At 36.6% G+C, this 11,982-nt stretch overlaps 1 protein-coding gene across 1 annotated transcript in view; it reads left to right on the forward strand.

Moving 5' to 3' along the window:
• LOC143204904 (amyloid-beta-like protein) overlaps positions 1–11,982 on the forward strand; it is a 299,874-nt gene that overhangs the window by 247,813 nt on the left and 40,079 nt on the right. The window lies entirely within an intron of this gene.

The following is an 11,982-nucleotide window of genomic DNA, read 5'->3' on the forward strand; positions in this document are numbered from 1 at the left end:
GTTTTGTACTTGAAATGAACTCTTCGTGGATTTTATCCCAGAGTGGTAAAGCCCATGTTATTTCTGTTAATTCTATGTGAATTTAACGTAAACATTTCGGAAATAATACTAAATTACAGAAAAATGCAATTATTCTTTTTTGTCCAAACAACTCAAATAATATTGAATGAAAATTTCAACATCTACATCTTATTGGTTCGCACCTTCTAACTTCTCACATCTGAAAAATAAATTATTCTATACGTCTTAATACGTACTGAATGTTATGAAGTGCTTTTGAGTTGACCCCTGTGGATCTCTACTGCTACTGCATTAAATTTGGAGATATGGCACCCGCTGATCGGGCAGCCGTTATTGGGCACGAAGGCCCGGCGATTCTATTGATTCGCGAACCTGAATTAACACACGACTGGATACTGTTGTATGGAGGCAAAAGTTATGACTGTAGCGACGAATGAGGCCGTTTCAGCCTGGAAAAGGGGGGGGAGCTTAGCGGTGACGCGGTGCTAAGCTCCCAGCATGTCGACCAGCTCGTGAACAAGTGCGTTTTCAGAAGAATTTGAGCTGAGTTGTTGTTTATGGATTGATTGAGATATGAAGTGCTTGATAATAATGCTTGTTTTCTGGAGTGTCAGTTTCCCTATGAATTTGATTATTTCTGACAAACCATGGAGCGTTTAATATTCTCCTGGAGAGCTTATTTTGAAAAACTTGAAGCCGTTTGACCTGGTTGGGTGTAACAAACTTGAAGTAAACATTAGATCCGTAGAGGAGTACGGACCGAATTAACATCTTGTAAAATAAGCATTTGATGGAGATGGGAAGTCTACTAGAAGGGCAGATCAGAGAAGATAGCAGGTTTGCATGATCAGCTGCTTCTGTAAACGTTCATGAATTGTAACTTCGAACCTGGCGGCCGTGAAGAAAGCAGTGTCGTCAGCGTAAAACGCGACGTCAATGTGCTCTTTTCTCGGCAGATCTGAAATAAAGAGGTTAAATAAGGCTGGGGCCAGCGGGAAACCTTGAGGTACGCCAGCATCGATTTGTTTACGATTGGAAAGTGATTCCCTGATCTTGACCTGGAAAGATCTGTCCGAGAGATAGGACTTGATGAGAGCGGTTAGGTCTTCTGGGAGGTCTAACCGCACGCACTTTGCGATCAATACGTCGTGCCAGACCTTGTCGAAGGCTTTGGTTAGGTCCAGAAGAACTGCTCCAAGCTTTTTACGTTAGTCAAGAGCGTGATGGATGTGTGCGACGGATAACCTGATGGACGGATGAGTGGTGAGCGCGAAAGCCGAATTGTTCATCTGGAATGATGTTGTTTTCCTTTGTGAAAGAGTTATGAGCGTAGAGTATTGCCCTCTCGGCAAGCTTCGAAAAGGCGCTGAGAAGGCTGATAGGCCTGTAATCAGATGCAGATGATTTTGCTCCTTTCTTGCGTGTAACTGCTATATGTGCGTGTTTCCAAGACGCCGGGAAATGTTGCAGCCTCATGATGGAATTAATGATGTTTGCCAGTTCTGCGAGCTGCTTATGCGGGAGCTTTTTTAACTGGGTAGTCAATATTCCATCGAAACCTAGAGATTTTTTGGTTTGAAGTTTGCCGATCATAGTCTGTAGAGACTTTGGAGACACGAAATGGTTGAGAAGAAAGGCTGGGGTTTCTGGTCTTTTGATGGAGTTGGATTCGTTGATGACAGTGTCATTGTCTTTAGCTTTAGTGTTCTCTGCGGGTGGGAGGCATTTCATTTGAACTTCGTAGGGCTCTGCAAGGAGCTCGACTTTTTCTTGGTCAGTGACTGCGAAATTTCCTGTAACCGCTGACTTCAGGGGGGGATGACATTGTGCGTCTTCCCCACGAGGCATTTGGAGACACGCCAGAAGGAAGGGGGGCCATCCAGTCTTTGGTCCGCGAGAAATGAGTTCCATTTCATTGCTCGCCAAGTCGAGACGGCCGCCCTTACCCCCTTGCATGCTCTGTTCGCCTCCCTTTTGTCTGCAGCATCAAGGGTAAATCGAGCTAATCTGCATAAACCGTTTTTGATGCGAATTTCACGTTTAAGAGAAGCGAGAAGGTTGTTTTTCCACGGCTGGGGTTGTAATAAAATTTTGACTGTGGCAGATTCGTGAGCAAACTGAATATCGCGAGTTAGCTTGAGTACGGCTTCCACGAGCTGTTCTGGTGTGTTAATTTTCAGAATTGGATCGGATTTCAGGAGAAGTGATTGGTAATTTTTCCAGTCGGTCTTTTTCCTGAATTTTGTTAGTGGGACTTGAGTGGTGGCGTAGTTTCCAACTTTGAGAAGGACCGGACGATGATCAGAGTCTAATTCGTCAAGGACTCGAACTTCGGAATGGCGATTTACGTCTTGAAGAATAAAGAAATCAAGGACTCTTGCTGCGCCTTGAGAAACTGTACTAGGGTGATGGGAGTGCTATATGTAATTTAATTTTTTGTATATGTCTCAAAATTATATTATTATTTTTGTGTTGTTTAAGCTCGGCACCGACTTCAAACTAATCAGTTGGTAGTACTTAAAATAATATTGTAAATAGATAAATAGGTTTAGGTGCGCATTAAGCTAAATTTTATATATAGTACAATATAAAATACATGTAGTAAATAGGTTAAATAAGGTTTTTGATTATTTTTATTTAGTTATTACAACGATTATTATGTACATATTTTATTTCAAATATTTTTTAATCTTTAGTGATTTCCTTATTTATTTTTTAAAATCGGTTCAATTTTTTTGTTAAAAATATTTTATATTTCTCTTTTTATTGTTAGATATTTACTCAATAGATTACGCAGTGATCTTATTTAATACTAATGGGTAGGTCAAGCAAAGGTGCAGCCCGTATGAGCAAACATAGGAATAAAGAAACAATGATTTAAAATAAGGAGTTACGTAACTAAACAGCAACAAAAAGTTATTGTAGCCGCCGTGTATCGAACCCGCGACCTCCGTTTAGGAGCTAAACTCTTTAGCCATTACACCATATAAGCAGCTGTCAATATTTCTACGAGGTTTTATATACTATAGTTAGTGCTTAAAAAGCAAACTGAATGACTTTTGCACTGAACGACATCCCATTTTCCGTCGCATCGCATCAGCAATAACATTATACACAAATATCTGATTATTTTAGATAAAAAAATATGTGAAAACTTTGTACGTGACTTTGAAATGTGAGCGTTTCTATCGATTTCCCCCCCTTCCCCCTAACAAATCCTGATTGGGTTCCAATGAAACCACCTAGGAAGTGAATTCTTTCGAACGAAAAAGAATTTTGACAATCGACCCACAATTGACGGAAAAATCGGCGAACATACATTAAAAAATATATACAGCCGAACATAGAACCTCCTCCTGTTTCGAAATCGGTTCACGACAAACGAACGTTCAAAATTACATTTTCGATGTCCATTATTTTTGTTATTTAATTATTACATTGTTACTAGTCGTTTCCGACTAACTTACAATTTGTCTTTATGATAACTTAAATTTATGTATATAACAAGGAGGTCCTATCTCAGTCTCTTGTGAAATAATGTTTGTACATGTCACTGCTGTATTTTTTATTAACTGCACCTCACTACTCAAGATCAGATGGTTTGATTCTTTTGAGTCTATGACCTGCTCTGGTGGTATCCAAAAGTAGCAATACTTCAATATTCTCATGAGAAGCCTTTCCTCATACCAAGGGGGTATTCTCTTTTCTCTCTCAATTCTCTTGATTTCTTGACTGACTGCGGGTATCTGAAGGTCTCGATGTAGGTAATCAGTCCTGTAGTATTTGGGTGCGCCCTCAATACTTCTCAGGACTTTGTTCTGAAAAATTTGTACAATACATTTTCCTATATTTCAATTCAAGTTCTTTTCTTTTCTTCTTTATATGTTCCTTCCAGCGAAGTTTTGCATCAATATTAATTCCGAGATATTTAGCGTTGTTGCTATATGAAATGATAGTATTATTTAATGTTATTAGAGCTTGTACGGTCTGATTGTAGATGAACTGCACATGCACAGATTTACTTTCGTTAATTTTTATTTTCCAAGCTTATGTCCAATTATTTATATTGTCATTTTCCTGTTGTAATTTTCGTGTGGTTTCTTCACTATTGTCTCCAACAGCTATAATCGCAGTATCATCAGCAAATGTAGCCATCGTAATATTCTCAATTTGTGGTATATCACAAGTGTAGAGTAGATAAAACGTTGGTCCCTGTACACTTCTTTGTGGTACACCTGTTTTAGCTTCTTTTATTGTAGAGTAAGCTTCTTCTTGTTTAACTCTAAACATTCTGGCTGTAATGTACGATTTTAGTAGTTCGGTGTGTTGTTTTGGTAATATTTTCTATAGTTTATGAACAAGGCCTTCATGCCAAACCTTATCGTAGGCTTTTTCAATAACTTTTGAAGAAATTTGCAGCTGAAGCTCATCCAAACACTTTTGAAAGCTTATAATGATGCTGCTCCATCATACCCATACATAATTATCGATTTTGGTTTCAACGGTCTGAGGAACGTAAAATAGACCTATTCGACGATAATCTCGCTCAAATTGAGCAGAAAGAACATGCATCGAAATTAGCACATGATTTAGAAATGCCTAAGAAGTGTGAAAATTTATTAATTTTTGATCATAATAATCATTGAAACATAATAATGGTATGTTATTATCAAGAGTATTTAAACATCAACTTTAAATGTATTTGCCTTTTTAACGTGAGTAAAATTATCAGGGTATATATAAGAAACTAATACAACCAATATCATTATTAATTAATTGAGGACATTTTCAAAGGTTGCGATAAGAGAGTATTACATCTTATCTCCTCGCCATATAATCATCATCATCGAGTCATCCAGTCAAGTCTGGTAGTTTGGAACTTTCCGAGACTAACAACACAATTAATATGAAAGCTTTCAAAATGGGCTCTTTAGGCCACTACAACGATTTAAACTACCCAAACAGTTTTAACTTTGAAGGAGGCTTACCGGACTTATTTCCTTAATTTGTTTCCCACTCAGATTTATTAAATTGATTTAATGGAATTGTTTTATTACTGTAGATGGAATATTCATGAAATTATTATTGTTGATGACATATAATCTGTGTTTGCAAATATTTCTTCGTTCGGACTGTATATAAGCCAGGTTTAAAAACCAACCATTACATGCTAACTATCGCATATACTACCTTTCATCTCTTGCCAAAGTGCCCATGAAACATCTCTAATTTATGTTGTGTAAATCTTCGTCGTGTATCTTCTAATACTTCTCTTCTGTCGTCCCTTTCCACGGCCATATCTGCCCATCTATTATTAACTTCTGATAATCTTATTAATAGATATTGAACTGAATATGAATGTATTTTTTCATAGTTAAAAAATAAATTACATATATAACTTTTCTTTCATATGATGAACTGGTTGGTTACTCATTCTTGGATGTAGATATTAGAAAAATATTTGATCGCTTGAGGTATACTTGACAATAACAAAAGACCAAATATTTTAGCAAAGTAACCACTTCACAATATTAATTGAATTATGCTTAAGTGTACTACGTGAAAACGTTTACTAAGCAGAGACGGATAGTAAGTTGCCGCTTATTGTCTCCATAAATAAAATAAAATAGATTAATCTTAATATAATCTCAAATAGATCGAACAATAAGGTGATTCAATATGTTATAACCTTCATAATTTTACGCAATATTAAAAAAACTAATTTATTTTACGGAAATAAGTGATCACTTGTTGATAAACCGATACTGAATATTTAAAAATATTCTATCAGCCATATAAAATAATTTTAAATTATTTACAATAGATGGTGTTTTTTCAGAGCGTTGAAATTATCTAAATTTATACCAAGCACATCGCATTTGCGGGAAGTTTTACTACAATTTGAAGAAAATGGCAGCTAAATGTCATCCAATGCTGTGTGAAGTTTGTGGAAACAATATTCCATCGATTTCGACACGTGAATGCTGGTTTCGGCGTTTTATAAATGGTGATTTTAAACTGCAGACGGAGATCGTTCCCGACAGGCAAAAAATTTGAAGACGAAGATTTGAAGGCAGTACTTGATGAAACCATCAACGGGGATCGCTATCGACTACAATTCATGCGTTTGAGCAGAGCACTGCGCGAAAACGAGCAAAGATACAACAATATTATTTTTTCAGCACGTCCACGCTCAACCACATGTTGCAAAATGAGTGAAAACATACTTGAAAACTTGAAATACTTGAAAACATTAATATGGAAATTACTACCCAACCTATCGTATTATCCAGACTTTACTCCGTCTGATTACTACGTGTTCCGACATGAGTCATGACCTTTCTGAGCAGCACTTCACTTTTTTTTGAGTATACCAAAAATGTGTATAGCCTCAAAAGGTACTTTTGAGATGGGATCCATTCATTGCCTGAAAAATGGGAAAAACTAGGGGATATCGATGGACAATACTTTAAATATCGCCTGGAGCGCCGCCTACCAATTTGCCTTTATTGATCTTTTAACTAAAAATATTTCTACCCCGCCTTTGGTGCTGGGAATCCATGTACTAAGGTACGGATGTTTCCTAATTGTAATAAGTTTCTTTGAACACCTTCAATCCACTTTTTGTGAAATATAGAGAGAGATAAATACATTTCATAATAATTGGCATCGTTTTTCCAAAAAATTTTTTAAAAGTTGACTTGGTTGGCGCAGTGATCAAGAGGACACAACAATCTTCCTACTGTTGCGATAGTCGCGGGTTCGAGTCCTGCTGTGAAATTTATGTTTGTGATTGTTTATAATAGTGGTTGTCCTTAAATGGCCCTAGTCACGCCAGTAACCAGGCAGAGTAAGGTGATATCTTCTGGGATGATCTCCATGTTGGTCACTCGCCAGATTGAAGGCTTAATGCCGAGGGCCGTGGTTCGGTGGCCATTTTAAGCAGTAGGTCCAGTCCAGATAAACCCTATGTGGCAAAAAGGAGACTATAATATAACAAAAAAAGATCTCGTTAATAAAATATACTCTACCTACTTTAATAAATTATTACGTTAATACATTTTTAAACTCTTTATTAACCATCCGTAGTAAAAAAAGAATAAATTACTTTGAACATAAGAAAATGACCTACTTCAAGAAATCGATCGAATAATTAACACGACCTCTATGCTAATTAACAAGACCACTTATAGCAATCATCATATATTATACTGATATATACTCTTAATGAGGAATAGTGACACAAGTCAGAACCAGTCAACATAATTTCCATCATTCAAGTATAAATATTAATTGAAATATATAATTCAATAAAAAGATGATTAAAAGAAAGAAGATTTGTCGAATAGCGATAGCAAGCGATACTGGGGATTATTATATATTAGAAAGCAGACCGAGCCCATTGAGGTAGTCTTAAAAGAGATGGCCCTTGCATATGGCCACTATAGTCAGGTCTGAAATCGGTAAAACGCCTGCCTCCTAAAGAAACGGCCACACACTGATGTATAGTCGTTATTCTCTCTGTACAATTGTTGCTGTAAAATATTTTTTGAATATCGAGTGTACCATCGTTCGCCAATTTACCTTAAGTACTTTCGAAATAGCACTGTTTCTACTCATGGTGTCCCTCTATGGAATGGTATTCCAAGTTCTGGTGATTCCAGATTCCAACAGTCTACGGCTAAGAAACTGAGCTACTAGAATCTGCCTTGGTGGCCGTTCACCCTTAAGCTTACAGGCTTCTGTTCTGTCCAATCCAAATGACTAGCGGTGTTTTTAAAAACTTGAATGTTTCTTATTTGGAATAGAATACGGCAATTCACCCTTTGTTACTTTACAGCTTCAGCTGCGATATTTTTGCCCCAACTCCACTTTACTGCACTAAGAAATGTTTTGAGTAACTGCGGAACGATTGCCAATCCGATTAAAATAATTTCAAAAGGAAACAGTCTGATGATCTCCCCAGGATCCTACCAACTGGAGCACTTATAAAATGGGGATAATGACACATATATATATATATATATATATATATATATATATATATATATATATATGGAATGGGATCATATATGTATATGAGGAATGTTCATCTAGTCGGTCGGTCGAAATGTGTGGCTGTCGATGCGATTGTTTGTCCGAACACTCACTACTATTTTTGGAAGGAATTTGTACGAGACCTAAAAACGCTGATTGAGGAAATACTTGTTTATTGCGATACTAAATGATACATGTGGTCGACGGGAGAATGGACAGGATATTAGTTTCTCCATAGCGTCTGGCGGTTGTACTGGTTAGCGAAGATGTTTGACGATGCTCTGAAGATCTTCAAACCGAGACTAAACCTTTTGTCTGTGTGTATGGGTGCATTATCATCATGGAATGCGGCAGCAATATACTGGTCACAATAAGAGCGTTAGCTTTGAGGAAGTCGAGATATTTATTCGCAGTAAGCCGGCCAATGATGTGAATGAGATATGTATATCTCTCGTAATGGAATTTAATGCTTGTCCATAGGAAGCAGGCAGTCCAGATCCAGAAAGAATGTAATATATAACAATTCTGCTAATCGTAGCCTAGCCTTTCTTTATAAATAGCTTCGAAATCTCAGCCCCTCCAGAAATGTTAGCTTTACCATACACAATCATTTTTAATGTTCGTCGATCTCAAGTTCATTTTATCTTTGCTATTAATAAGAGAATTTTAGTTTTATTACATTCTCATTTAACACAATAAAACGAGATAGACGAACTGAACACTGATAATAACAGGCTAAATACCATTTCTGAATAACGAATATTAAAAAACCAGAAGAAGATGGGAGATGATAAGAATTAATTTGTAGTAGATGTTTGTTTGTCTTTGTTGCGGGCGCGTGATATTTATCTTCTTGTTATTGTATACTTACACGAGGACCAGAAGCGCTGATTTGTATTTAACTTATTTTATTGTTTACTCTTAGATTAAACTATATGCTCGATAAAACAATGGGAAATGAGGTTACGGTCAAACAAAGGACAGCGAAGAAGAGACAATTGAACACAACGTGAATTTGAAAAAAGTTTATGAATTCGTGAAACTTTGTTTTCCTCGATTAGAAGTTAGATTTCAGACGGTACAAAATTAATAACGCCACTTTTGGATTATTTGGAGCAATAGAAAAACATTACTTTCTTTTCTGACCTTTTGTATATTCTCGAATATGCAGGTTATGTCTTATTAATTCGTTCTATTGAAGCAGCGTTACGATTATTATTTAAAATGAATTACGCGAAGTAGTTCAACAGTAACATACATATATTATTTTACAAAATTATCATATTGAACAATTATCTCTTTGTTTTTTATTGTAAATAAGGTGGCTCGGTGAATGGAGGTAAAACGAAATGAAACAGTGGTGTTTACATTATGTGACCGTTATTTATTTGCGATATAAAATAATGTGAAAATTACAATTAGATAAAACGGATGGCATCGGTATTACTTGGAGACGATGCTGGGGAGTCGATGGTGGCATGTCTAAACCAAACGATAGTTGAGCACCGAATGAATGGAAATACCCTTCAATAATATCCCAGATAAACGTCCCGGGGTTGCCAGCTATTCGTTATCGGGTTCTAGTTGGCGTTGCTGGCATCCCGCCCGTGTTCAACATCTCGGATTATATTTCTGGATATTTAGAAGACCGTTATTCCACGATGTAAAATTCGACATGCCTCAAGGTCGCTACAATACTCCCCTGCCAGAATTTTACATACATTTACTCCAAGCAACAAAAATACAAAAATGTATGAAAAAATATCAAATACAGAAAAAAAATATACCAAACAAAATGTGCTGCATGAAAAGGGCTTTGAAAAATATAATAAATCGATACGGTTGTGGTTGGTACGGTTGCGATCTGGTACGGCTGTTGATATCCGGTCCTACAGATACCGTTGCTTCATCGTCGCTTTGGCACTTGAATGTGGTCCATCGACGACGTTGAGAACAAGCTATTTTTCGGATAGGGCTCCCGTAATCGACGCTGTGGGTGGATCGATTGTTCCACGACGTGGTAGCTTATTTTCTTCGACGACGAGACGTTGGCAATTCTGGTACCTCGGCGAAGACATGACGAGTCTACCGTGACTGCAATCGGTACCTAACTTCTGAAGCTGCTCTGTTACTAATCCGTAGTCACATACGTTACGATAATTCAGAAAAGACAAATAACGACGGTATCCGACCGAAGCTGCCCAAAGCCTTTCAAATCAAAATGTCTGGCATTATGACGGAGACGGCGAGCGAAGGAAGACATTATAATTTAAACATAGCGCCGAAAGAAATGTTTAGCCGAGACGCTGATGATTAAGCAGTAATGTAAATATATCTATGAGTTCAAAAGATTGTGAAAGAAAATTTTGACAAAAAATTTAAAAAAATGAATTGGAAATAATGAAATGAATTGGAATAAAATGAAAAGGAATATTGAAGGTAAAATCGAAAACGAATCGAATTAAAAATATTGAAAATTTTGAAACAGAAAATATAACGGCCACGTAAAATACACCATGTTGCACGTACCCTCCATTCACGAGTCCAAACCCAATTTTGCGAAAGATCACGTCGGGGTCACCACTTTAGGGTAAATGATGTGGCTCGATGAATGGATGTAAAACGAAATGAAATAGTGGTGTTTATATTATGTGACCGTTATTTATTTGCGATATAAACAATGTGAAAAATACAATTAGATAAAACGGATGGCAGCGGTGTTAGCTGGAGATGAGGCTTGGGCAGTCGATGGTGGCACGTCTAAACCAAACGATAGTTGAGCACCAAATGAATGGAAATACCCTTCATTAACATCCCAGATAAACGTCTCGGGGTTGCCAGCTATTCGTTATCGGGTTCTAGTTGGCGCTGCTGGCACCCCGCCCGTGTTCAACATCTCGGATTATATTTCTGGGTATTTTGTGTATTTTGTTATTCCACGATGTAAAATTCGACATGCCTCAAGGTCGCTACAGTTTAAATGTAGTTCCTTAATAAAGTGTTACCTTATTTTATTAGGTTTGATATTAATCATATAAATAGCACTTAAATTATCCTTTTTCTTCACCGTTCTTGTCTTCACTATTTTCATTCCAAGAAATCGTTCTACTTCTGTTATTTTTCCTATTTTAAATTCTTCATGAAGACTTTCGATTGGGTCGTCTATCTGTCCTTCCTATTATTAATGTATCATCAACCTATATTACTAAATGACCATTATCTCTTGTGTAGAAACAGTAATCATAATCTGATTTCTTAAATTGTAATTTCTTAATCGCTTCATTAAATATTATATTCCAATGTATTGGCGAAATTCTTAGATACAATTTAGCTATTTTGTTTTTGAAATTAGGCCATCTGGTTTCTTGATATAAATATAAATATTTGTATCTATTGTTCCATTTAGACATGTGATTCGAATGTCAAAGTGTGCTTTATCTTCCAGTTTGAATTCTTCTCCATTAATTTCAATGGCTTTGGTATACCTACCCGTATATTTCTAGTTTTCTAGAAATTCATTGGTCCTTGATGATTGGTTCATGCTCTACTACTCCATAACTTAATTCAAATTACTTAAATTACTTAACAGGTCAATTAAAAAGTCTCCAGCCTACCATAGTAAAACACATTATTTTAACAAATTTAGTTTTTTTTATTCAACATAATTCCCTTCAAGGGCGATACACTAATTATAGCGACCCTCCAACTTTTCGATACCATTTTTGTAGCACGATTTGTCCTTTGCTTCATAATAGGCCTCAGTTTCGGCGATCACCTCTTCATTCGGCAAAAATTTCTTCCCAGCGAGCATTCTTTTGAGATCTGAGAATAGGAAATAGTCGCTGGGGGCCAGATCTGGAGAATGCGGTGGATGAAGAAGCAATTCGAAGCCCCATTCATGGATTTTTGCTATCATTTTCACTG

The sequence above is a fragment of the Rhynchophorus ferrugineus genome, unplaced genomic scaffold, assembly GCF_030347505.1.
Source record: "Rhynchophorus ferrugineus isolate W39M unplaced genomic scaffold, kcgeb_rfMv2 rfM11, whole genome shotgun sequence".
NCBI lineage: Eukaryota > Metazoa > Arthropoda > Insecta > Coleoptera > Curculionidae > Rhynchophorus > Rhynchophorus ferrugineus.